The 23,840-nt window shown below is 35.1% G+C and overlaps 1 pseudogene; it reads right to left on the reverse strand.

Moving 5' to 3' along the window:
* Nucleotides 1-22,615: 22,615 nt before the first annotated feature.
* On the reverse strand, nt 22,616-23,613 carry LOC143530759 (putative 2' cyclic ADP-D-ribose synthase BdTIR pseudogene; annotated as a pseudogene).
* Nucleotides 23,614-23,840: the final 227 nt, after the last annotated feature.

Consider the following 23,840-nt stretch of genomic DNA (forward strand, 5'->3'; position numbering starts at 1 on the left):
AGGTTGCTTAGTGCTGCAAATTGTCATACAGAATATTACTCAATGAAGAAGAGAAAAGATGGAGGGTGCCGTGAAAGGGCACAATCATGAGAGTAGAGGGAGACGAATGTAAGATCTCGAAGTCTAGAAAACCCAAAATCAAATAGTTAGTATACTATTTAAGTTGAAGGATGGGATCTGCAAATCACTTCAAAACATAAAGTACGTAATTATAATTTACGCTAAAAATAAATATTAAATAGACTTAGTCAAAATACTTAAAACTTTATATTTAGTACTTCATAAACAACAGATTTTTTTCTTTTATTAATATCTATATGAGTGCCAGTACCGGTATCAGTATTATAAGAACTGCTGTTAGTTTTTATGGTTTATGCAACAGTGTTTAATTTTTTTTCTTGTCATACCGTGATGAACATGATTCGACCATACAACATTGGTTATTAGTATTATTGGAACCGATACTGGTATTTGTTTTAATAGTTTTCTGACGACATAAAACACATATGTTTATTTTTTTTAGCCTATCACAACTTTATTTTTTTGGGTATTTTTCTTCCTTTTGCTATCGCAAGTCAAGATACGTTAACAAACCCGTTGATAACGATCAAATTCCCATCGTGGAAAAATATATTTTAAAGTATGTTCTTTTTGTTTACTTGGGGAAATGAAAATGACTTGTTCAAAATCTGGACTTGGAAACGCATATAGGTGTCAACCCGTACATACTTTGAAAACAAAACAGAGAGCTTTGACATATTCAATCATTGTCTCCTTTTCCGTATGCCAGCTTTTAGTGCTTTACAAGTAAATAAATCCGACATATAAACAAAGGGTAGTGTTTTCAAACACACGTGGGTTGGATTTGAAACCGACACAATCCGGTTATATATTTAAATAACTTTTATCTAAACTGCTTAGATCGAACGGCAGAACCAAATTTTAAATGTTTTACTATATTTTTCCTTTAAAAATTTCAATTATAATTGTTTTGACTAATCGAATTTCGAATACTTGAATTATTCAAACTCTGGATACTTGAAATATTCGAATTGCAAAATTTGAAGCCGTATTTGAAATGTGACATTCGTTGAGTTTCGAACCCGAAAACTCGTCCCGTTTGATTTCCTTTTTTTTATTTTATTATTCGGATATTCGTTATTTACATAGTACATATACCACGTGGTCGTGGGTTCGAGTCCCACGGATGGCGCCAATGAAGAAACACGGATCTACTCCCCTTGACGGGTCCTAGATCCAATGAGTCCACACAGTAGGATACGGTCAACCAATAGTACGATATAAGTTCAATTCCCCGAAGTCCAGTGACGTGAACCTGCAAAACAGACACCGTGAGCTCGTTACGGGAAGGATAAGAAGGTGGTCTTCCCGTAACCACCCTCCGGCGTGAGAATAAGTACAATTCCGACGAAGATAAAATATTTAAGTAAATAGTGAGAGTACAGTGGGAGTGAATGAATACCTCATGATGATTGAGAATGTATTTATAGCCGAAGGGTGTGGAAAGATGATTGGGTCAGCTGTCCTTTTCAGAAGATGCTCTCGTAACCACCTGGACACGTGTCCTCAAATGATAAGTTCAGTTATACGTCGCATGTGCATGTATAACAACCTGGACACGTGTCCTAACGGGTAGGATGATAGACAACCCTGACCATGTGCACGGTTATAACGGCTTTGCCAGGTGTCCTGTATTTATTGGGCGAGAGATCACGTATTGCCCAAGAAAGCATCTTGGTAAATCTTCTAGAAGGTAATTAGTTATTGACAGCTGTCCCAGGGTATTACCTCTTGGTTATTTACGCGAACGGGTATTCCGTCTTGCGGATGACTTCTGAGGGTGCCAGGATGCTTCCGCATGTGCCATGAGGGTGTTCCTTCCTTAGATGTTTAAGCGGGTGATCCATATGTCCCGCGGGTGCCTTATGAGGGACCCTCAATTGACCCGCGGGTAGTACTTAAGGGTATTTGGGTCTTTGTGGTACCCTACCTCTATAAATAAAAACAACGAATTATTATTTTATTTGGTTTTATTTCCGTTACGAGTGACTCGACTACTATTATTCGTTAAACAAATTAGAAGAGCTATTAAACTTGTGCAAAAACTACCCCTTAACTATGTTTTATCTTCACTTGATTAACCAATCAAACAACAAGGATCCAAATTGCATATTATTAAATAAAAAATAAAAAAATTCTTCTTTCTTTCCTTCGTCGGACAACCGGTAACCCCCCTTCTTTTGATTCTTGATCCATCAATAAGCCGAAAAACATGGATTAGGACTCGTACGCTGGTTAACTGATCAAAACGCGTATCAGTCACGACCTAAATCACGTTATTAAATAACTAATTGTTAATTAATTCAATGTTTAACCAACCACGGCCTAATGATCTTCCAAACCCTATATAAACTCGACCAAAACTCAATTAACTTGTCCCCGATACTCTCTATAACATTTTAAATCTAAACCCTAAATCAATTCAACTCGGTAGCAGTATAAGATCATTTTTATATCATGTTATTGGCTGTAAACCTGGATTATCGTTCGCTATCAATTCGCCTTCTTCTCAAGTTATTGAAAGATGGTTGCGGATCAGTTTTGGTAGAGGAACAAAAGCCCTCTATCAATTTCAAGTTATAGAGGGCAGTTGATCCTCAATTTGGGGTCTAGGTTTCTTGAGGTTTAGGATCGAGTTGGGTTATGTATATATATTTTTTGTTTCATCCTCTAAATTTGTTAGTCACCTGTCCTAGTAACACGTACATAATTGATAAGACTTGGAACACCCAATGATCCGGGTACGAGCCCTTGGGTGACCTGTTTTGTGTTAATTTTTTGTATTCTTTTATTTTCTTTTGTTTATTATTTCATTGTAATTATATTATAAAAACTAATAATATTAAAAGTAAAAAAAAGAAGGGCAACAAGCCCTTATAAAAAACATGTGTCAGAATGAAACGAATGGCTTGAGAAGCACACATGACAGAAGAATATATAAGCTGACATCTAAAGATTTGAAGTTATAATGTTTTGTGATGTTTGAACTTAACATACATGTTTGGATGTTTGTTTAAATTTAAGATTATGTAACGATTGGTTGAAGTTTTAATGTTCTGCGAAAAAGTTATAATACACTCTGATGTTCAGAACTGTGTTTATGAGTAAATCTAGTGTCCAATGTAGGGTGCCGGGATCGAGGTCTTACAGTGCATTGGTTTTATATTGCATATATACAATATTGTGTATCAAATATGTGAAATAATGTTGTATACTATGAATAAAACACTCTTGCATGTATGCAATCACACTATTGCACATATGAACTACACCAAAGAGGTTTTTTATTTGTTGAACAATATCAACATATAAGAAAAATGGGAAAAAAGTAACAATAAAAAAGTTTAATAAAAGTTTAAAATAATTCTTTATGGATTGATTTCTTTTGAGAACCAATTTGAGTTTTAAGAACTCGAAATAACTCAACGTAACAATTTTGTTTTTGAATTTTTTTTACACATATGTAACACGTAAGTGTAAGTAACGTAAAAAAAATTATAGTATTTTTTTACACACCAAATAAACTTATTACACATGTGTAACTAACATTTAAACTTGTGTAATCATCAAAAATCTTTATTTTCTCTCATGATTAATTTTTTAATCAGATTTATTTTCAGCCACATATTCAACACCCATTTAATTGATTGTGTGGTCCATATTAAGTTCTTAAAGTTCTTATAACTTATCAAGTTTTAATAGATCCTTCCCCTATATATATATATATATATATATATATATATATATATATATATAGGGTGAGGTTATAATAAGAAGTGAAGTGTGTCTAAGAAGTGTAAGAAGTAATATGGTGCGCTAGATATGTTGATCTGACGGTGGATATGTAAAGTGTGTTTACAACTTTATTGTGCGGTGTGTTTATTGTGCAGTGTGCTTAATTAGATATGATGGTGAAAACACACTTCCTACACTTCTTAGGAAAAATCTACTTATTATTATAATCTTGCTATATATATATATATATGGGATGGATAATGCTAGAAGTCAAGTTATAGCGAGAAGTACGAGAAATCAATCTGGACCACTGATTATGTGTAATCAATGGATTAAAAAAGTTATGGCAAACTTGTAATTATGAAAATATTAATTTACCAATATTTTAATGAAGCGTGGTAGTTTAATATTTGTTTTTTTTTTACTTTTCAAAGTGAAACTTAAGTTATTAATAACATTTATTTGTTATTATTACTAACTAATTGAAAGTTACCTATAAATTTTTTTAGTTGTTGTTTTTTAATTGATGTTATTAATCAAACTAATGTTAAACAAATATAATTTTAATCAAATACTGTAATATCTTCAATCATATTTCTTCAAATGCGTTAAATATTATATATTGTCTACACAAATTTATGTATTATATACACATGCATATTAATATATTGTGTAGGTTGAATCAGGATGCGTATGTGAAAATTTTACAATTGTAGGCTATTAACATAATTTGTTATTCATTATATGTAGTATAAAATGAAAAATAAAAAAAATAATTTATTTTGTACCCTGTAGGGTTTATATATGTACTATTCAAGTGGTATCATGAATGACTATGTGAAAATTATACAAGTATAGGTTATTATCATTGTTCGTTATTTATTATATATATATATATTATATATAATTTAATGTAATAAGAAAAAGTTTATTTCGTACCGTGTAAATTCATTTATGTACTGTGTAGGTTCGCATATGTACTGTGTATATGGTATTTCGAATTATGTATGCGTTCTTTTTAACGTGTGAATGTTCATTTATGTGTTGTGTAGGTTCGTATATGTACCGTGTATCAAGTATTTCAAATTGTGTATGTGTAATTTTTATCATGTGTAGGTTCATATATTACTGTATAGTTTTGTATATGTACTGTATATATGGTATTTCCAATAGTGTATGTGTAATTTTTATCGTGTGTAAGTTTATTTATGTACTGTATAAGTTCGTACATGTACTATGTAATTGATATTTCGAATTGTATATGTGTAACTTTATTCACGTGTATGTTCATTTATGTACTATGTAATTTGTTAGTGTTATTGAATTTAAGAACTATTATTTGGATAAAGGTATGTAATCCAAATTACGAGAAAAAAATAATAGTGATAAATCAACAAAATTGAATTTGACAATATTTTAAAAAATATGAAGACAAATTAATTGTAACTTCTCCATATATTATGACCTACCAAATATGAAAAAAATGCACATTTTATTATTACACCCTTGTCATTAAATAAATGATCAATAAAAGGAAAAATATGATTGGTTAAATTCATTTCTCATACTTTTTGCAATAAGATACACTTATGAAATGAACATAATCTTTATATATATATATATTACATTGGACAAAATATATTATCAATAAGCAGATATCTCACAGGATAATTAAAATTTTCATTTAATTAACCTACTTAAATGAAACATTAATATACAAGGATTAAGGGAATATATGAATACAAATTAGAAAAAAAAAAGTAGGATATATGATTTGAATATATAATTCGGGTTAACATGTATGTGATTTTGGATAGTAAGGCCGAGTATCGATCACTTAGTTTTATACTTGTTCAATATTCACTGAAAATTTTAAAACTAATCTCATTTCCGGCTCAATACTCGTCAGGTTTTGGGTATACCCGTTTACTGTGACATTCGTCAAAATCGATTTAGTATTTGTACTCGTTTTATGTCCCGTTTGTAATCGGATCTTTCTATTTAATAAAAAGTGTTGAATTATTAATAATGTTTTCGGTTTTATCTTTATTGTATTTACGCGTGGCTCGTATCCTACTCGTTTAATGTATATAATATGTGCATTTTTACAACAATTGATCACCAAACCAAACTATAGGGACTAGATAAAAATTTAAACAAAAATATTTTTGTTTCCCTCCTTCTCCCGTCGCACCATCAGCCCCCCCCCCCCCTTCCATTTTTTTTATTCTATTAACCCATAAATCGCGGAATTTGATTAATTAGTTGAATCATTATCATACACGCTCATTCTTATTATAGTATAACGCGTAACCGACAACCAAAACGAATCAATTTCGTTAACATCATACGCGGCTGATTTCAATCTTGTTGGCCTATAAATTCGAGTCCAAAACTCAATTAAATTGCTCCACACCATCATCTCACCTTCACGAAACAAACCCCTATCCTAATTGCACTGTTGTAACAAAAACGAACCTTGTTTGATTTCATCCTTGGCCGCAAACCCTAGCTCTGTGTTCTCCTTCAATTCGTGTTCGATCCAGGTAATTGAAACATGTTTAGTAATCATAATTTCGTGCTTAGCAAAAACCCTAAATCAATTTTTATTAACTATAACGAATTAAAAGAAGTAAACAAAGTAGGGTTCATTATGAATTTGGGGATAAACCAACTGTTTCATATATATTTTCTTTTCTGTGTACTATGCGTGTTAGACACTGGCTCAGATGGCCAGTGCACATGTTGTTAAGCCTTGAACCGGCCTGGGGCGCGAGTTCGATTCCCCCAGGCCCGGTTTTGTTGATATTTTTAATATCAATTATTTTTAAACCTTTTAATACTTTACTATATTAAAATAAATATTGTTTACCCTCGTTTAACTAAACCGAACCCCATTGAACCTTTAAAATAGAGTTTATTTAACGTTTTCGCATATATATATATATATATTTAAGAATATATATTTTAAATGGTTAAACTTATAGTTTTCGTTTAATATTCCAACACGATTTATAAGAATAACTAAACTAATAAAACTTTTAATTACACTTTTGAAAACCCGTTTTAAATATACGTAACAAACTAACGAGCCCCAAATATATTATAAACCTAATTTTTGTTTTATATTCATGTTTAGTTCATTCTTTTCACTTTAGATATTTATGTTGTTTATACCTTATAGCTAGGACAAATTATCGGGACTTCTCGCGAAACTACCTAGTTGTTTTAATCGTTACCATCTCCTCGTTACCGTATTCCCTATTCCAAGTGAGGTCTTCATAACCCCATTTTAACGCTTTTAATATTTTTGGGGTGTAGCATGTCACAAGTTTTATCTCGTTAGTTATGTGTTATTTATAAACCGATTCACAATTAGCGTACATGATAATATTATTCTTGCATATTGTTTATGATTATACGTGAACTTACTATTCTTATGGTGGAAGTTACGTAAACGCATACACATAGTGGGAGGGTCCGACGAGACGTACCTACGCCGTCTAACGTTACGACTTCGGTTGTTCGTAAGGTGGTTATCATTTCCCCTATTACTACGGCCTCGGCTAAAGGAATGTGAGGACGACATTAATTGATTTCAATTACTTTATGCTTGAATATTTATTACATTACGAATGTTGAATCGTTGTTTATATATATATGTATACTCAAAAACTTATGAAAACTCACCAACTTAATTGTTGACAAATATATTATTTTCAACGTGCTACAGGTTGAATCGATGGCATGTTAAGGATGAAGATCATTATACCTTAGGATATTTAAATAAAGAACTTATTTACTGTTTTGATGAAGTATTTCTTTTTATTTTTAATTATGAATAATTGTGTACTTGTTACGTTACGAAATAAAATGATATAATTATTGCCGCTTTAAATAGTGTTACGAGCTATGAGTTATCTGTACGTTACACCCGGGCGTATTCCGCTTAAAGTCGGGGTTTTACAGATTGGTATCAGAGCCGTAACTATAAGATAGGTTGTTAGACGTATCGGCCTATTATAGTTATAGTTTATTTTAGGGCCTAGTTTGCATGTATACCCTATGTGCTATGTGCCCACACTTTTATTAAAAGTTCATTCATACGCTTATTTATGTTTTATAGCGACGCCTGTACACATATTCACACACACTCCAAGGCTTATGCCTAAATAATTTTATTTATTTATTTTTCCTTTATTTTGTTTTGCTTTTTTTTACGAGTTTCAAAAAGACGATTTTCAATCCTCTTAAAGATGGTTCTACGTGACGGATATGTTGTAACTGGAAGAGTGACACACTTGTTTTTCGAACCCTTGACACCAGGGTTTTAAACCTAAGGATAAGCAATGCGCATAAATCCCAATCAAACGCGGGACCCGGTTGCTTACCTGGAGGGTTCGAAAAGGGTGCTGGAAATTATTATGCCAAATCATACACCCCAAACGTCATATGAACCATAACTTTAAGTTGTCAAACGTGGCCATTTTCTTTTGTGAATAGAGAATGGTTGCACTCCTGTTTTTAAATTTGCTTACAAGTCATGGTGTTAAATGAATATCTTAATTTCAATATAATTTTCATGTGATTTTAGCATTATCCATTTTTTTATTCAAAAGGTTTAAGTATTTCACTTCTCGAAATCATCACTCGATAACTCACGCGAGTAGTACTCTCTCTTTTCAGCATGTCTGCTCGTTTCCCTCGTCGTCTTGCAAGAAACTCTAGCCGCAAGATGACAACCCAGATCACTAAGCAACTGACTGTTGTGCTCCCGAATATGGTGGCTCAGCTGCACCAAACCATTGCTTCCAATTCGAACTCAGCCACTTCGGGTTCGAACTCCAACTCTTGTCGTTACAAGACCTTCACCGATACGAAACCTCTCAAGTTTGATGGCTCTGAAGGTGCCACTGCCCTACTGGAATGGTACCAAAGTATGGAGAGTACTTTCCTCCATATCGAATGTCCCGAGGACAAGAAGACACGCTTTGCTTCAAGTGTCTTTAAGAAAAGAGACTTAACTTTGTGGGTGCAAGAAAAATCCACTCGTGGTGCTGATGTAGCCATGGCCTTGCCATGGGAGGAACTTAAGGAAATCATGACCGAAGAGTTCTATCCACCCAACGAACTCATGAACCTTGAGGTGGAATTTTGGAATCTTAAGCAAGAGGATGGTGATAATGCTACTTGCACCGCTCGCTTCAACGAGCTTAGCGTCTTAGTGCCACATCTTGTCACCCCTCTTTCTCGTGGGATTATCAAGTATGTTCGGGGTTTGCCAAGGAAAATCCAAGACTTAGTCCAAAGCAGTGCCCCCAAAACTCTTCGTGAGGCTTTTGTCCTTGCTGTATCGTTGTCTGACAACCACGTTAAGGCAGGAACCCTCAAAGGCAGCAAGAAGAGTGTTGAGAAAACTGAGGCCGAACCTTCTAAAGAGGTCACGGCCGAAGCCACACCCAAACCAAACCTCAACAACAACAACAACAACAACCATTCCAAGAAACGGAAGCAAAACTATGCCTTAACCCAACAAAACCCACCTCAACCTCAATACCAACCAACCCAAACCCAAAACCTTCAAGCTCCACCTCCAAAGGAACCTTACCATGGACCACACCCGTTTTGCCAAATTTGCCAACGACACCACAAATTCGGCATCCCTCGCCGACAATGCACCCATTGTGGCCGTTACGGAAACCTGCTAAGCGCATGTTTCAAACTCATGTGCACCCAACCAACCCTCACCAAACCACCCCGCACTCCCCACACTTTCAACCAAAACCGTGTTTTAACTCAAGCTCAACCCATTGCTCAAGCTTACCCCACCCTTCGAGTGTGTTTCAATTGTGGAGATCCTAGTCATTTCCGCAACGCATGTCCCCGACTCGCATATCAAGTCCAAATGGCTGCTCCGCCTGTGTACCCTGCTCAAGCCTATCAAGTTCAAGCCTTTTAACCAGTTCCGCAACTTACGGCAAACCAAGTTGTTCAACCAGTTCAAGCCAATCAAGCCTCGACTTCTCAGGCTACCCTAGCTGTCCCCAATGCTCGTTAGAGGGCATTTGTCATCATCATCATCATCATCATCATCGTACTCAGTATATCCCACCAATAGCAGAGCTATGGTAGGGTCTGAGGAGGGTAAGATGTAGACAGCCTTACCTCTACCCCGTAGGAATAGAGAGGCTGCTTCCAGTGAGACCCCCGGCTCGAAAGTAGTTTTACATCAAGCCTTGGACATAAGGCACATAACACTTAACCATCGGCACACCAGTAAATTGGTGCATGTACCTTGTCTTTCGGCTATCAACGCCACCACATGATGCCTGATTAACCTTCCGTCACTTTTAAAGTTATTTTCACGAGATTAGTAAAATAACGCAAAATTAGTGCAATTTCACTTTTGCCCACCCGAGGGTTCACACATATGTACACTATATGCGCGCACCGCAAACAGGGCGTTTTTTAGAGGGCATTTGTGATCAATGCAAATCAAGCTCAGCATAACAATGATGTGGTGAACGGTACGTTCTTGGTTAATAATGTTTATGCATCCATTTTATTCGATACCGGGGCCGATATGAGTTTTGTGTCTTTTGATTTTGAGCCTATGCTTTCATCGTCTCGTTCTAAACTCGAAAGGTCCTTTACGGTTGAAGTCGCGAATGGTAAAACTATCTTGATTGACTCGGTTAATCGTGGTTGTACTCTAAATCTCAACGACTATGATTTTTCTATTGATCTTGTTCCTATGCAACTCGGGAAGTTTTGATATCATAATAGGAATGGATTGGTTAGCCCAACACCGTGCCGAAATCGTGTGCTTTGAGAAGTATATTCGAATCCCGCTAGATGGCAATCAGATTTTGCGTATTTTCGGGGAAAATCCTTCCAAGGGGCTCAAGCTTATGTCGTGTACTCAAGCCCAAAAATACTTACGTAAAGAGTATGTGGCTTTCCTTGCCAACGTCTTGGAAAAGAAACAAGAAAAGAAGACAATAAAAGACATTCCGGTGGTTCGTGATTTTCCCGAAGTTTTCCCTGAAGATGTTTCTGGTTTACCTCCTACTCGTGAAGTGGAGTTTCGTATTGATCTTGTGCCTGGTGCGAACCCCGCCGCCAAAGCTCCTTTTCGTCTCGCACCTTCGGAAATGCAAGAGCTAGCGAGTCAACTCCAAGAACTCTCTAGCAAATGTTTCATCCGCCCAAGTTCATCATCTTGGGGTGCACCTGTTCTTTTCGTTAAAAAGAAGGATGGTTCCTTTTGAATGTGTATCGATTATCGTGAACTCAATAAACTCACGATTAAGAACCGATACCCTTTTCCTAGAATTGACGACTTTTTCGATCAACTCCAAGGCGCATCTTGCTTTTCAAAAATCGATCTTCGTTCGGGTTATCACCAATTGCGCGTTCATGAAGATGATATACCCAAAACCATTTTTCGAACTCGTTACGTTCATTACGAATTTATGGTTATGCCTTTCGGCTTGACCAATGCACCTGCAGTGTTTATGGACCTCATAAACCGCGTATGCAAGCCTTTTCTCGATAAGTTCGTGATCGTGTTTATTGACGATATTCTCATTTACTCGAAATCTAAAGTTGAGCATGAAAAACATTTGCATGATATCCTCTTGTTGTTGAAGAAAAAACAACTTTTTGCCAAGTTTTCCAAATGTGAGTTTTGGTTAAATGAAGTCCAATTCCTTGGCCATATCGTTAACGAAAAAGGCATTCATGTTGAACCCATTAAAATCGAAGCCGTTAAAAATTGGAAGATCTCGACGTCACCTACGGAAGTTCGATCCTTTCTTGGTCTCGTTGGTAATTACCGTCGTTTCATTTTGAACTTTTCCAATATCGATTTACCCCTCACCGCCTTAACTTATAAGGGTAAACCTTATGAGTGGGGGGCTAAGCAAGATGAAGCTTTTCAAACCTTGAAGCGTATGCTTTGCGACGCTCCTATCCTAGCCCTTCCCAAAGGAAACGAGGATTTCGTTGTCTATTGTGATGCCTCGAATCAAGGTCTCGGTTGCGTTCTCATGTAACGAGGCAAGGTCATCGCCTACGCGTTGCGGCAACTTAAGGTTCATGAAAAGAATTATACGACACACGACCTTGAGCTCGGTGTTGTTGTATTCGCGATGAAAATTTGGAGACTATTTGTACGGAACGAAATGTGTGGTATTCACCGACCACAAGAGTCTCCAACATATTTTTGACCCAAAAAGATTTGAACATCAGACAATGACGATGGGCCGAACTTCTTAGTGACTACGATTGTGAAATACGTTACCATCCCGGTAAAGCAAACGTAGTAGCTGATGCCCTTAGTCGCCAAACCCATGTCAAAAGCATTCTTCTCGTAAGCGTTGTTATCCAAAATGATCATCAGCTACGTAGCTTTGACGCCTAACACATCTCTGTCACTGAAGGCAATATGTACAAAGAGATGTCGTGTGGTGCTGAACTCCAACTCGAAACCAAGCATGATGGTTTGCTCTATTTTCTTATCCACCTTTGGGTCCCAGATCGTGACAATCTTCGCACGTTTATAATGGACGAAGCTCACAAGTCACGATATTCTATCCACCCTGGTGCGGATAAAATGTATTTCAACCTTCGAACTACTTTCTGGTGGCCTGGCATGAAGAAAGATATCGCTATCTATGTTGGAAAATGTTTAACATGTGCTAAGGTAAAAGCCGAGCATCAAAAACCTGTTGGTTTGCTCGTGCAACCTTTTATTCCAGTCTGGAAGTGGGAGAACATTACGATGGACTTCGTCACAAAACTTCCAACCACCAAGAGGCAACATGATAGCATTTGGGTAATCGTCGATCGATTAACCAAATCAGCTCATTTCATTCCCATTCGGGAAATGCATTCGATCTAGCAGCTCACTCAAATCTATGTCAACGAGATTGTTTGTCACCATGGTATACCTTTGAGTATTATATCTGACCGTGATGGTCGTTTCGTGTCTCATTTTTGGAATTCGCTTCAAACCGCTTTGGGAACCTGTCTAGATCTTAGCACCGCTTATCATCCTTAAACGGATAGTCAGTCTGAAAGAACCATTCAAACCCTTGAGGACATGCTAAGAACTTGTGTGCTTGATTTTGGTGGTAATTGGGATACTCATCTTCCGTTGGTTGAGTTTTCATCCAATAATAGTTATCATTCGAGCATCAAAATGGCTCCATTCCAAGCGCTCTACGGCCGTAAATATCGTTCTCATATTTGTTGGAATGAGATCGGTGAGACTCAGCTCACTGGACCCGAAATGGTACAAGATACCACCGAAAAAATAGCTCAAATTTGTAATAATCTGCTTACTGCTAGAAGTCGCCAAAATTCTTACGCTGATAAGCGACGACGACCCTTGGAATTCGAAGTCGGCGACCTTGTCCTTATCAAGGTTTCACCTTGGAAGGAGTAGTCTGTTTCGGAATGACGGGTAAACTAGCCCCTCGTTTTGTTGGTCCATTCAAAATCCTTGAACGAATTGGAGATGTTGCTTAACGCCTCGAGCTCCCGCAAGAGCTTCAAGGCATCCATCATGTGTTTCATGTTTCGAACCTTCAAAAGTGTCTAGCTGAAGAGAACCTTCATATCCCTCTCAACGAGGTACGTATCGATAAGACAATGCACTTTGTTGAGAAGTCGGTGGAAATAATAGATCGAATGGATAAGGACGCCAAGCGTAGCCGAATCCCTTTGTTCAAGGTTCGTTGGGAATCTAAGTGCGGTGCGGAAGTCACTTGGGAACGTGAAGACCAAATAAAGTGTAAGTATCCGCATCTTTTTTCTACGGATGTTCATTCCTAATTTCGGGATGAAATTTCTTAAAAGTTGGGAATGTTGTGACATTCGTCAAATCGATTTAGTATTTATACTCGTTTTATGACCCGTTTGTAATCGGATCTTTCTATTTAATAAAAAGTGTTGAATTATTAATTATTTTTTCGGTTTTATCTCTATTGTATTTACGCGTGGCTCGTATCCTACTCGTTTAATGTATATAATATGTGCATTTTTACAACAATTGATCACCAAACCAAACAATAGGGACTAGATATCAATTTAAACAAAAATATTTTTGTTTCCCTCCTCTTCCCTCCTTCTCCCGTCGCACCATCAGCCCCCCCCCCCTTTCCATTTTTTTTATTATATTAACCCATAAATCGCGGAATTTGATTAATTAGTTGAATCATTATCATATACGCTCCTTCTTATTATAGTATAACGCGTAATTGACAACCAAAACGAATCAATTATGAATCAATTTCGTTAACATCATACGCGGCTGATTTCAATCTTGTTGGCCTATAAATTCGAGTCCAAAACTCAATTAAATTGCTCCACATCATCATCTCACCTTCACGAAACAAACCCCTATCCTAATTGCACTGTTGTAACAGAAACGAAACTCGTTTGATTTCATCCTTGGCCGCAAACCCTAGCTCTGCGTTCTCCTTCAATTCATGTTTGATCCAGGTAATTGAAACATGTTTAGTAATCGGAATTTCGTGCTTAGCAAAATCCCTAAATCAATTTTTATTAACTATAACGAATTAAATGAATTAAACAAATTAGGATTCATTATGGATTGGGGGATAAACCAACTGTTACATATACATTTTCTTTTCTGTGTTCTATGCATTTTAGACACTGGCTCAGATGGCCAGTGCACATGTTGTTAAGCCTTGAACCGGCCTGGGGCGCGGGTTTGATTCCCCCATGCCCGGTTTTGTTGATATTTTTAATATTAATTATTTTTAAACCTTTTAATACTTTACTATGTTAAAATAAATATTGTTTACACTCGTTTAACTAAACCGAACCCCATTGAACCTTTAAAATAGAGTTTATTTAACGTTTTCGCATATATATATATATATATATATAATTCGGAATATATATTTTAAATGGTTAAACTTATAGTTTTCGTTTAATATTCCAACACGATTTATAAGAATAACTAAACTAATAAAACTTTTAATTACACTTTTGAAAACCCGTTTTAAATATACGTAACAAACTGACGATCCCCAAATCTATTATAAACCTAATATTTGTTTTATATTCATGTTTAGTTCATTATTTTTGCTTTAGATATGTATGTTGTTTATACCTTATAATTAGGACAAATTATCAGGACTTCTCGCGAAACCACCTAGTTGCTTTAATCGTTACCATCTCCTCGTTACCGTATTCCCTATCCCAAGTGAGTTCTTCATAACCCTATTTTAACGCTTTTAATATTTTTGTGGTGTAGCATGTCACAAGTTTTATCTCGTTAGTTATGTGTTTATTTATAAACCGATTCACAATTAGCGTACATGTTAATATTATTCTTGCATATTGTTTATGATTGTACGTGAACTTGCGTGCAACGTGCTTACTATTCTTATGGTGGAAGTTACGCAAACACATACACATAGTGGGAGGGTCGGACGGGACGTACCTACGCCTTCTAATGTTACGACTTCGGTTGTTCGTAAGGTGGTTCTCATTTCCCCTATTACTACGACCTCGGCTAAAGGAACGGGAGGACGACATTAATTGATTTCATTTACTTTACGCTTGAATATTTATTACATTACGAATGTTAAATCGTGGTTTTTATATATATGTATACTTAAAAACTTATGAAAACTAACCAACTTAATTGTTGACAAATATATTATTTTCAACGTGATACAGGTTGAATCGATGACATGCTAAGGATGAAGATCATTAGTATACCTTAGGATATTTGAATAAAGAACTTATTTATTGTTTTGATGAAGTGTTTATTTTTATTTTTAATTATGAATAATTGTGTACTTGTTACGTTACGAAATGAAATGATATAATCATTGTCGCTTTAAATAGTGTTACGAGCTATGAGTGATCTGTACGTTACACCTGGGCGCATTCCGTTTAAAGCCGGCGTATTACATTTACTATGTTTTGGTTTCGGGTATATCCGTCAGGCTCAGGTTTTCTTCCATCCCTATTAAGGGTGGTGGGTGCCTAAAAGATGAAGGATTGGTACCGAGTGCCACGCCAGTAAATTGGAAATAGAAAAAGAAAAGTTTCATTCATGAGCTTTGGTGTGTAGAGGCCTAGCGGATGGAAAATGATATACAACAAACCCTTTATAAATTAATATTCGATAAGTTAATAACCTTGATATAATAAATATTTGTCAAGTCTCAACTAGGGGCCAGTGCAAAATTGGACCCAAATTAATAAAATAATAAGATAATAACTTTTTTTGAATCCCAGTGTATATATATTGGTCTCAACGAACTATAAATTCATAATTATTACAAGATTTCAAATTCTAATTTATCTAGTAAAAAAAAATGAACGTACAGTCACTTGTTTTTGTTTTTTTTTTCGAACGACCAACAAGTCCTCCAAATAGGCTACTGACTAAATTTACCATATGAGGATACACTCGTCTTTCGATCTGGGAAAAACCCTCACCTAAGGTCAATGCCCCACTTGCCCGACGGCACGAAAGTGTAGGGAGTTAGAACTCGTTCGGTTCAAGGATCCAACTAGTGAAAACGACCTACTCGCCTAGTCTCTCATCATCACTATGGTGCCTCTGAAACTAAATAACGAGGGTCGGAAACGAACTTGTATCACATGAAACATTAAGTCTCTCTTTTATTACTCATTGACTCACTTGTTCTTTTTGTTGAACTTTAAAATATATATATTGATCAGTTTAAAAAAAATCAATCCTTAGTGTGATTTTAAAATTTTTCAATGGACATTTTTATAGTAATCAATTTCTAACCACGTTTAATGTACACGAAGAAAAAATGTCTTGAAACTTGTTTTTGTAATAATTTATTTTGGGTACTATGTACCAACTTTTTATTTTTTCAAAAACAATGAACTAGACACATTTAGTTAATTTGTGAATGTACATTGCACCTGAAAATTTAAGGATAATACGTAAAACCTCTTTAAATTAATAAATTATTAATTTATCGATATAATGATATCTCAGTAAATAAATCAAATATATCGATCCCAACATTATAATTTATAGAGGTTTTACTGTAGTCTGTAGACAAGAAAATTTCGGGGGGGGGGGGGGGGGGGGAAGAGGTTCGGGAGAGCGGGAACACCGCCCCTTTCCCCGAGGTACCAAGCACAAATTCATCCCGAATAGCACTTCTTTCAGCCTAATGGGACTCAGAGCCTCATCCTCAAAAAAAGAGTATGTTTCACATATTGATCCCGCTAAGCAACAAGTCCTTAAATATAATATATTTTTACTTAAACCAATGTATTACGAAACGTATCAAATGTCAATGAATCGACCGGACCTTTGTTAATTGGTTCCTTTTAACAAATATAAAAATGATTGCTTCAAACTATCCGCGCTTGATTTACAACATTACCAATATATACACATAAGTGTGAGAAAATAATATATTGTTCCGGATCATCGTTGGTGCTATAAGATACCCGTTATGACTCGAGTGACCTGACTCATTTAACAATCCTATATATCATAAAAGGTGTCAATAAGTAAATAATGAAAAGCAAAACTAAATTACAAGTCTCTTGTGAACGACTGCGATTTATTAGAGCTGAATGATTCAATAATCAATACCCTACGTTTCATTCGGAGCATTAAACAAATAATATTTGTTATAATTTTAAATAAATTATATCAAATCCAAAATTTGAACGTGGATAAAAAGGAGAAAAAAAAGTGCATTCAGAAAAGTGGGAATTCAAAATGTGTCAACTTGACCAAAAGTCAGAAATTCATGAGGAGAAGACAAAATGATATATTAATCATTTATATGTTCTAACTTTCAGTTAAAAACTAACTAGCTTGCTATCGGGTAGAGTTAAGAGAGAGAGAGACAAGAATACGTAAGAGCCTTTTTGTTACGGACTGGTCGAAATCATGGCAAGATATGAGACTTGTCTCATATCGTTTGTATGAGCAACTGATGTGCAATTTATAAGTCAAATGGGTTCCTTTAGCAATCAGACTAATCTTTTGTGTTGAGTTCCTTAGTTTGGTTTGTATTAGTTATTCATGTTAGTAATAGACGTCATGATAAATAATAAGCAAGGTTGCAAAAGTCGCTAGGCGCTCCCAGGGCGGTCGACTAGGGAGTTGCAAGTACTCGGTCTAGGCGGGGTATAAGCAAGGTTATAAAGAAATTCATTTTTCAAAGATTATAGATATGTCAAGTATCAAAAGTTTACTAAATATTCTACAATGTTCAAACAAAAAATATAAAAATAAACAATGGCACGTACATATTCAAGTCTCAATTGATGAAAGGCGTACCTCGATCGAACTTAAATAAGAAGTGTGCGAGTTTAGAACTTCGAATCGGATAATAACAATTGTGGTTGCGAGTTTAAAACTGAAATTAGTTTGAAATTGAGTCTTAGCGTGAAAAGGAAAAAAGTAATGTTGGGCACCTGGAGAAATTGTGTTTTTTTAGTAAAAGTCAAAATTTTGTTAAGACCGAGTTGGACCGTCTAGGCCGAGTAGAGCCTCCTAGGTCCGAGTTGGACCGCCTAGGACCGAGTTGGACCGCCAAGTTCCGCTTCCAAGTTTTTTGACCTTGGAGAGGAAAATCGGTGCAGTGAAGTGCCGATGAGCACCTAGGCGCCAAGTACTCGGCCTCCTAGGCCGAGTTATACAACACTGATAATAAGTTTATGAACCTGTTACAGCATGAAAAGTAACCACAACAGAGAAGTATGATCTAGATAACATGATTGTAATAGGGAAAACGACCAAAATGGCCCATTTGTTTAGACAAATTATTTGACTAACCCCCCAAAGTAAATAATACCCAAAATGACCCTTTTTTAAACGGAAGGACCCACCATAATAGAACTGACATCCGACAGATCTATCTGACACATTTCCATTTTTTAACCAGTCGCATCTTGAAACATATACAATTAAACGGTTGGCCCCGACCGTTTAGTTTTGGCGTCGTCCGTTTAGTTTTGGAGCCGACCATTTAAAAAACTGACCGTTTAGTTTTGGACCCTAAGTAATAGATGTGAAGACAACCATAATAGATATGTTGGTTAACGGAGTAGATATGAAGGCTTGACGGAATAGATTCGTTGGCCGACCGTTTGTTAAACCATCAGACCGACTATTTAATAAACAATTTGTGCCAAGATGTGGTTTAAGTGTATATGTGTCAATATGTAGTTGGTTAAAAAACGGAAAGATGTCAGATAGATCTTTCAGATATCAGTTATATTATGGTGGATCCTTTCGTTTAGAAAAATGGTCATTTCGGGTATTATTTAGTTTGAGGATTAGTCAAGGAATTTGTGTGGTCAAATGGGCCATTTTCGTCATTTTCCCATTGTAATATGGTCTATGCATAATTACCAAACTAATATATAATAAGGTATAACTAAAATTTTAATATATAATTATATAAATAACTATAATAGTCATATATATATAAATACATATTATTGTATTTATTTTAACAGTGAGATGTCATCGTAGATGGTGGTGCCCTCGCTGTAGATGATGCTAATAAGTTGGCCAAGGGATGATTTGGTAAGCCGCTAGATGTGATGGTTGACAATCAATTCACAAAGTTCATGAGCATGATGACGTGGCATGTAAAAACTCTAAGGACTAAATGATCACAACTCATCTACTCGAAGGACTAAATGATCACATCTCAAAACTACACCGCATCAATTCAGCTTACTTTTATAGGTGAATATTAACATTGGTCAGGCTAAACGTACCCCCCCCCCCCGGTTGCTTGTCATACCTCCCCTTGGAAAAATCAACTTTCATATTACCCCTTAAAATCATATAATTACCAAATTAGCACAAAATTAAGGATTTCAAATTACTTTTTTTACAAGTCGCGTTTTTTTATGATTTCGGGTTTAGGGTTTGGGTTTAGGGTTTAGGCTTTAGGATTTAGGGTTTAGAGTTTAAGGTTTAGGTTTTCGGGTTTAGGGTTTAGAGTTCGGGTTTAGGGTTTAGGTTTTCGAGTTTAGGGTTTAGGGTTGTATAGTACTGATTAACTATACATACAAAAAAAATAATAATAATAATAATAATAATAATAATAATAATAATAACGATAACCATACTATAGTTTATAGAAATACCCTTAACTAAATATATCTTCTAGCTATACTAACAACAAAATAATAATAAATCCTAATGATATTCTCTACTAACCTGATAATCAATTTAAGTTTTCATCAGAACCCAAAATTAGTAATCAACAAAACAAATTCAATTAAACTGCAAAATCTTAATAATTATAAATATAAATACTATTAAAATTAAAGAAAAGATATTATAATATTTACAAAATTAATATTAAAAAAATAAATTAATAGTAATACTTGATAGTTTTTAATTTGATATATGTAGTGGGGATTATTAAGTGAAAAAATGTTGTATGGACTAATTTGTATATAAGAATGTTATCAGGTAATAGTAATTAATCTAATAACTTTAGGGGGGGTGTATATTTAGTAAAAATGGTGTAAGGGGGGTACGTTTATCGGCACCCATTAACATACAAAATGTGCTTATTGTGAGAATCAAGTAGATTCTCACAAAACGGTTTGTTTAAACAGACAAATAAATGATAACAACTCATTTCAACATTTAAATGTTGCCACAACTTCAAACCCGAGTCAAACCCTACTCCAAACCCGATTCAATTTCAGAATACAAACATGTGTTTTAGGGCTGTCATTTTTACCCGAAATCCAACCCGAAAAAATCCGTACATGAACCCAAACTAACCCGACTCGATGAACCCAAACCCGAGAAAAGACAAACCCGAACCTGAACCGAAGTAATTTGGGCTGGTTCTCGGGTTTAATTTATAAGATTTGGGTTAACCCGAAAAACCCGATTAAATTTTTAGTTTTGAAATTAAATATATTTTTATGTATAATAGGCTAAGTCTTAGCAACTAAAGTTATCAGAATCTGGCTCTAATCGACTGTTGTCATTCTAACTATTATGAATCGATTGCTTATATTAATTTATGTTTTCTTTTTATTACTAATAACAACCGTAATCGAACAACCAAATCACGACTGATTGAGTACGATTATGGTTCGAGTTAATTTTACTATTCTTTTGTATTGTTTTATCAAGTTAGATTAGTTTATTATTTGAGTATTTGTCTTATGAACAAAGAAGAATATGTTGTTTTAATTTTAGCATTATAGTTTAAAAAAAAAGAATAAGCTAGTTTTGTGTTTTTTTTCCATAGGACACTCGAAACCCGATTAACCCGACCAGAAAAACCCGTGAGAGATTTGGGTTGAGTTTCGGGTCAAGATTTAAAACTTTAAAACCCGAAGAACCCGACCCGAAAAACCCAAAACCCAAAAAACGAACCCGAAGAACACCCCATAATGAGTTTTGGTCAATTTCAACAACCCGATTTCCACCCTTCCGAAACCCCAGATACGGGTTCTACAGTTATCAACATTTTCAAAATGGGGTTCTATAGTTATCAACATTTTCAAATATTTTAAAATGTACATTTTCCATAAATTTATCCCCATTTTACTTTAAACACACTATTTCTAATCCTTTCATCTACTCTATTGTCGAAATCATCGTCCACGTCCCATGTTGCTCCATTGAGTACTATACATTTTCACAACTTACTAATAAACCACGTTACATTTTCGCAACTTACTAATAAACCACGTTACATTTCCACAACCAACGATCAACACCTGAACTATCCTGCCCTAGGTGTCCAACGATAATATGCCGGTATTATGTATTTCACCAATATTTAATTTTGTTTGTTTTGCGTGCATGTCATTATTATTCATCAAAACTCGATTTATAGTTACTAACGGTTGTGGTCCGTTAGTGGTTCCTTGTTTGGTGGTGAACATAATTATTTGCTTGTATTTTTTTTTAACGGCAAATTTCTTATTTCTCTTAGGATTTGAACTCAAGACCTTTGGTGATGAAGGGGCTTTGTTTCTAGAACAAACCACCGACTCTAAAACAGTTATTTGTTTCGTATCAAGCTAACTATTATTTGTTTGCTAAGAAGTACTGTTCCCGACGGGTAGTGATCCATAACTAACAAACACTTCCAATAATTTATTAATTAGAAAAATATTACATGAAAGCGCAAATATTACAACTTTGAATCAAAGAAGAAAAATAAAAACAAGAACTTCAAATTACTTGAAACTAAATGTGAATATACAAAAGAATAAATTAAAAGAATTGATTTATTTTCTCAATTAAAACAAATATAAAATAAAGAATTGATTAATTAGCTTTAACTATTTTAGTTATATGCTAATTAAAATGAATGAATGAATGAATGAATTAATGTTTTAGGTACTTTCCACCGTTGATTTTTTTCAATACTGGCTTTGGTATATTAATTTGGCTGATTTTGTTCCGCTCTTCCTCTTCAACCTCTATCATGTTCTCGATAATTGCTTCAGTTGCAGTCATCAAAAATTCTGGCCAGTCCCTACATTGCATTACATTACATGACAGAATGTCTGTTAGTAAACATGTTATGAATCCGATACATCATACGAAAGTTAAGAAATGTGTGATCACACTGGTTGTCTTCTTCAAAACTTTGAGGAGATATAAGCTTTGAAAAAGCTAGTTTTATTTATGTCATTGTCGACTGTAATATCAAATCTATACATGGTTAATTGCATCTTTTTAAATTGAGTTCATGGGCACTAATTGTATATATACTTTGAAGAAGCATTTTGAAATTAAATTGAGATGATATAGGCTTTGAAGAACCATTTTAATGCATAGTATTGTATATTTACCTCATGCAAATATTAAATGGGCACTAATTGTGCACAACAAATGTTCTCATGATTGCCACATAATATATTTCTATTATTGCTGAGTGTAATTGGTACTTACCCGTTTGACGGATTGAATGTTAGGCCAACGGTGTACTTAGCCTCCTCGAGAGCTGACCGGAACCGATCTATCTCGTGTTTTGGGGACTGCCAGATGTCCTTGACAGTAAGCTCAGAAGGTTTGACGTCACAAAATATCGGTATAACCTTCTTCTTAGCCTCCACGATACGAGCCAATTCATGCAAGCAAAAATATGACTGACAGTATCGTGGAGAAAAAACCGCCACGCCCACCTTACATCCGCTGATCGCATTGTCAATTTTATCAAACAATTTATCACCTGGTTTCATATTCTTGCTGTCCAAGAAAGGCCTTAACCCTAACCTCGTGAGATGATCAAACAAAAGTCCAGCAACATTCTTCTTCGTGTCGATCCCTCGGTGGTTGATGAAAATATCGCATGGTGTGTGCGATGGCAAGAGGACGGCATTAGGGATTTGCGATGGACATGGTGGCTGCGATGGCGGTTTGCAGTATTGGAGGAGGTTGCGGTGGACATGTTTGGCTGAAGAAATTGATTTTTGCATGGGGATGGAAAAGTGAGTTTATTAAAGAGTTTGTGCTTTTTAGAGTTATAGCTTTGTGTGTGTTTTAATTTCTTCGATGTTTACGTGGGGAATACATGGGGTATTTATAGATTTTAAGTAATTTCCAAGTTTTTTTCTTAGCAAGAACTAATCAAATCTTGAATCTTGAATTTTCGAAGACAACTCATACATACGTACTTGGACGTTGAAAATATTATAGTAAGAGTAAAAGGTTTTGAATGTTTTGACTCTTTTGGCATTACAAAAGTGTTAAGAACCTTCAAACACGGTGCATAAAATAATTATAAAAATTCAGTTAATAATGTTATAGGTATTATGAGTTTTCATTTTCGAAAAAAATAAAATAACCTAGCTACTGTTTTTCTTTTTAGTATTATCCAATTTAGTATTCCTTTTTTCCCATGCTCTTGTACAACGTGAACGTCTGATTATAATGTTTAATTTTAAAAGAAGAGTTTTTTTTATTAAACTAGTGTTGTTAACTATTTATCATTTTAATATTTACTGAAAACTATTTATTAAATTCG

Source organism: Bidens hawaiensis, unplaced genomic scaffold (genome assembly GCF_021521415.1).
Source record: "Bidens hawaiensis isolate Kalapana, Puna unplaced genomic scaffold, B.hawaiensis_p1.1 tig00009022_1, whole genome shotgun sequence".
NCBI lineage: Eukaryota > Viridiplantae > Streptophyta > Magnoliopsida > Asterales > Asteraceae > Bidens > Bidens hawaiensis.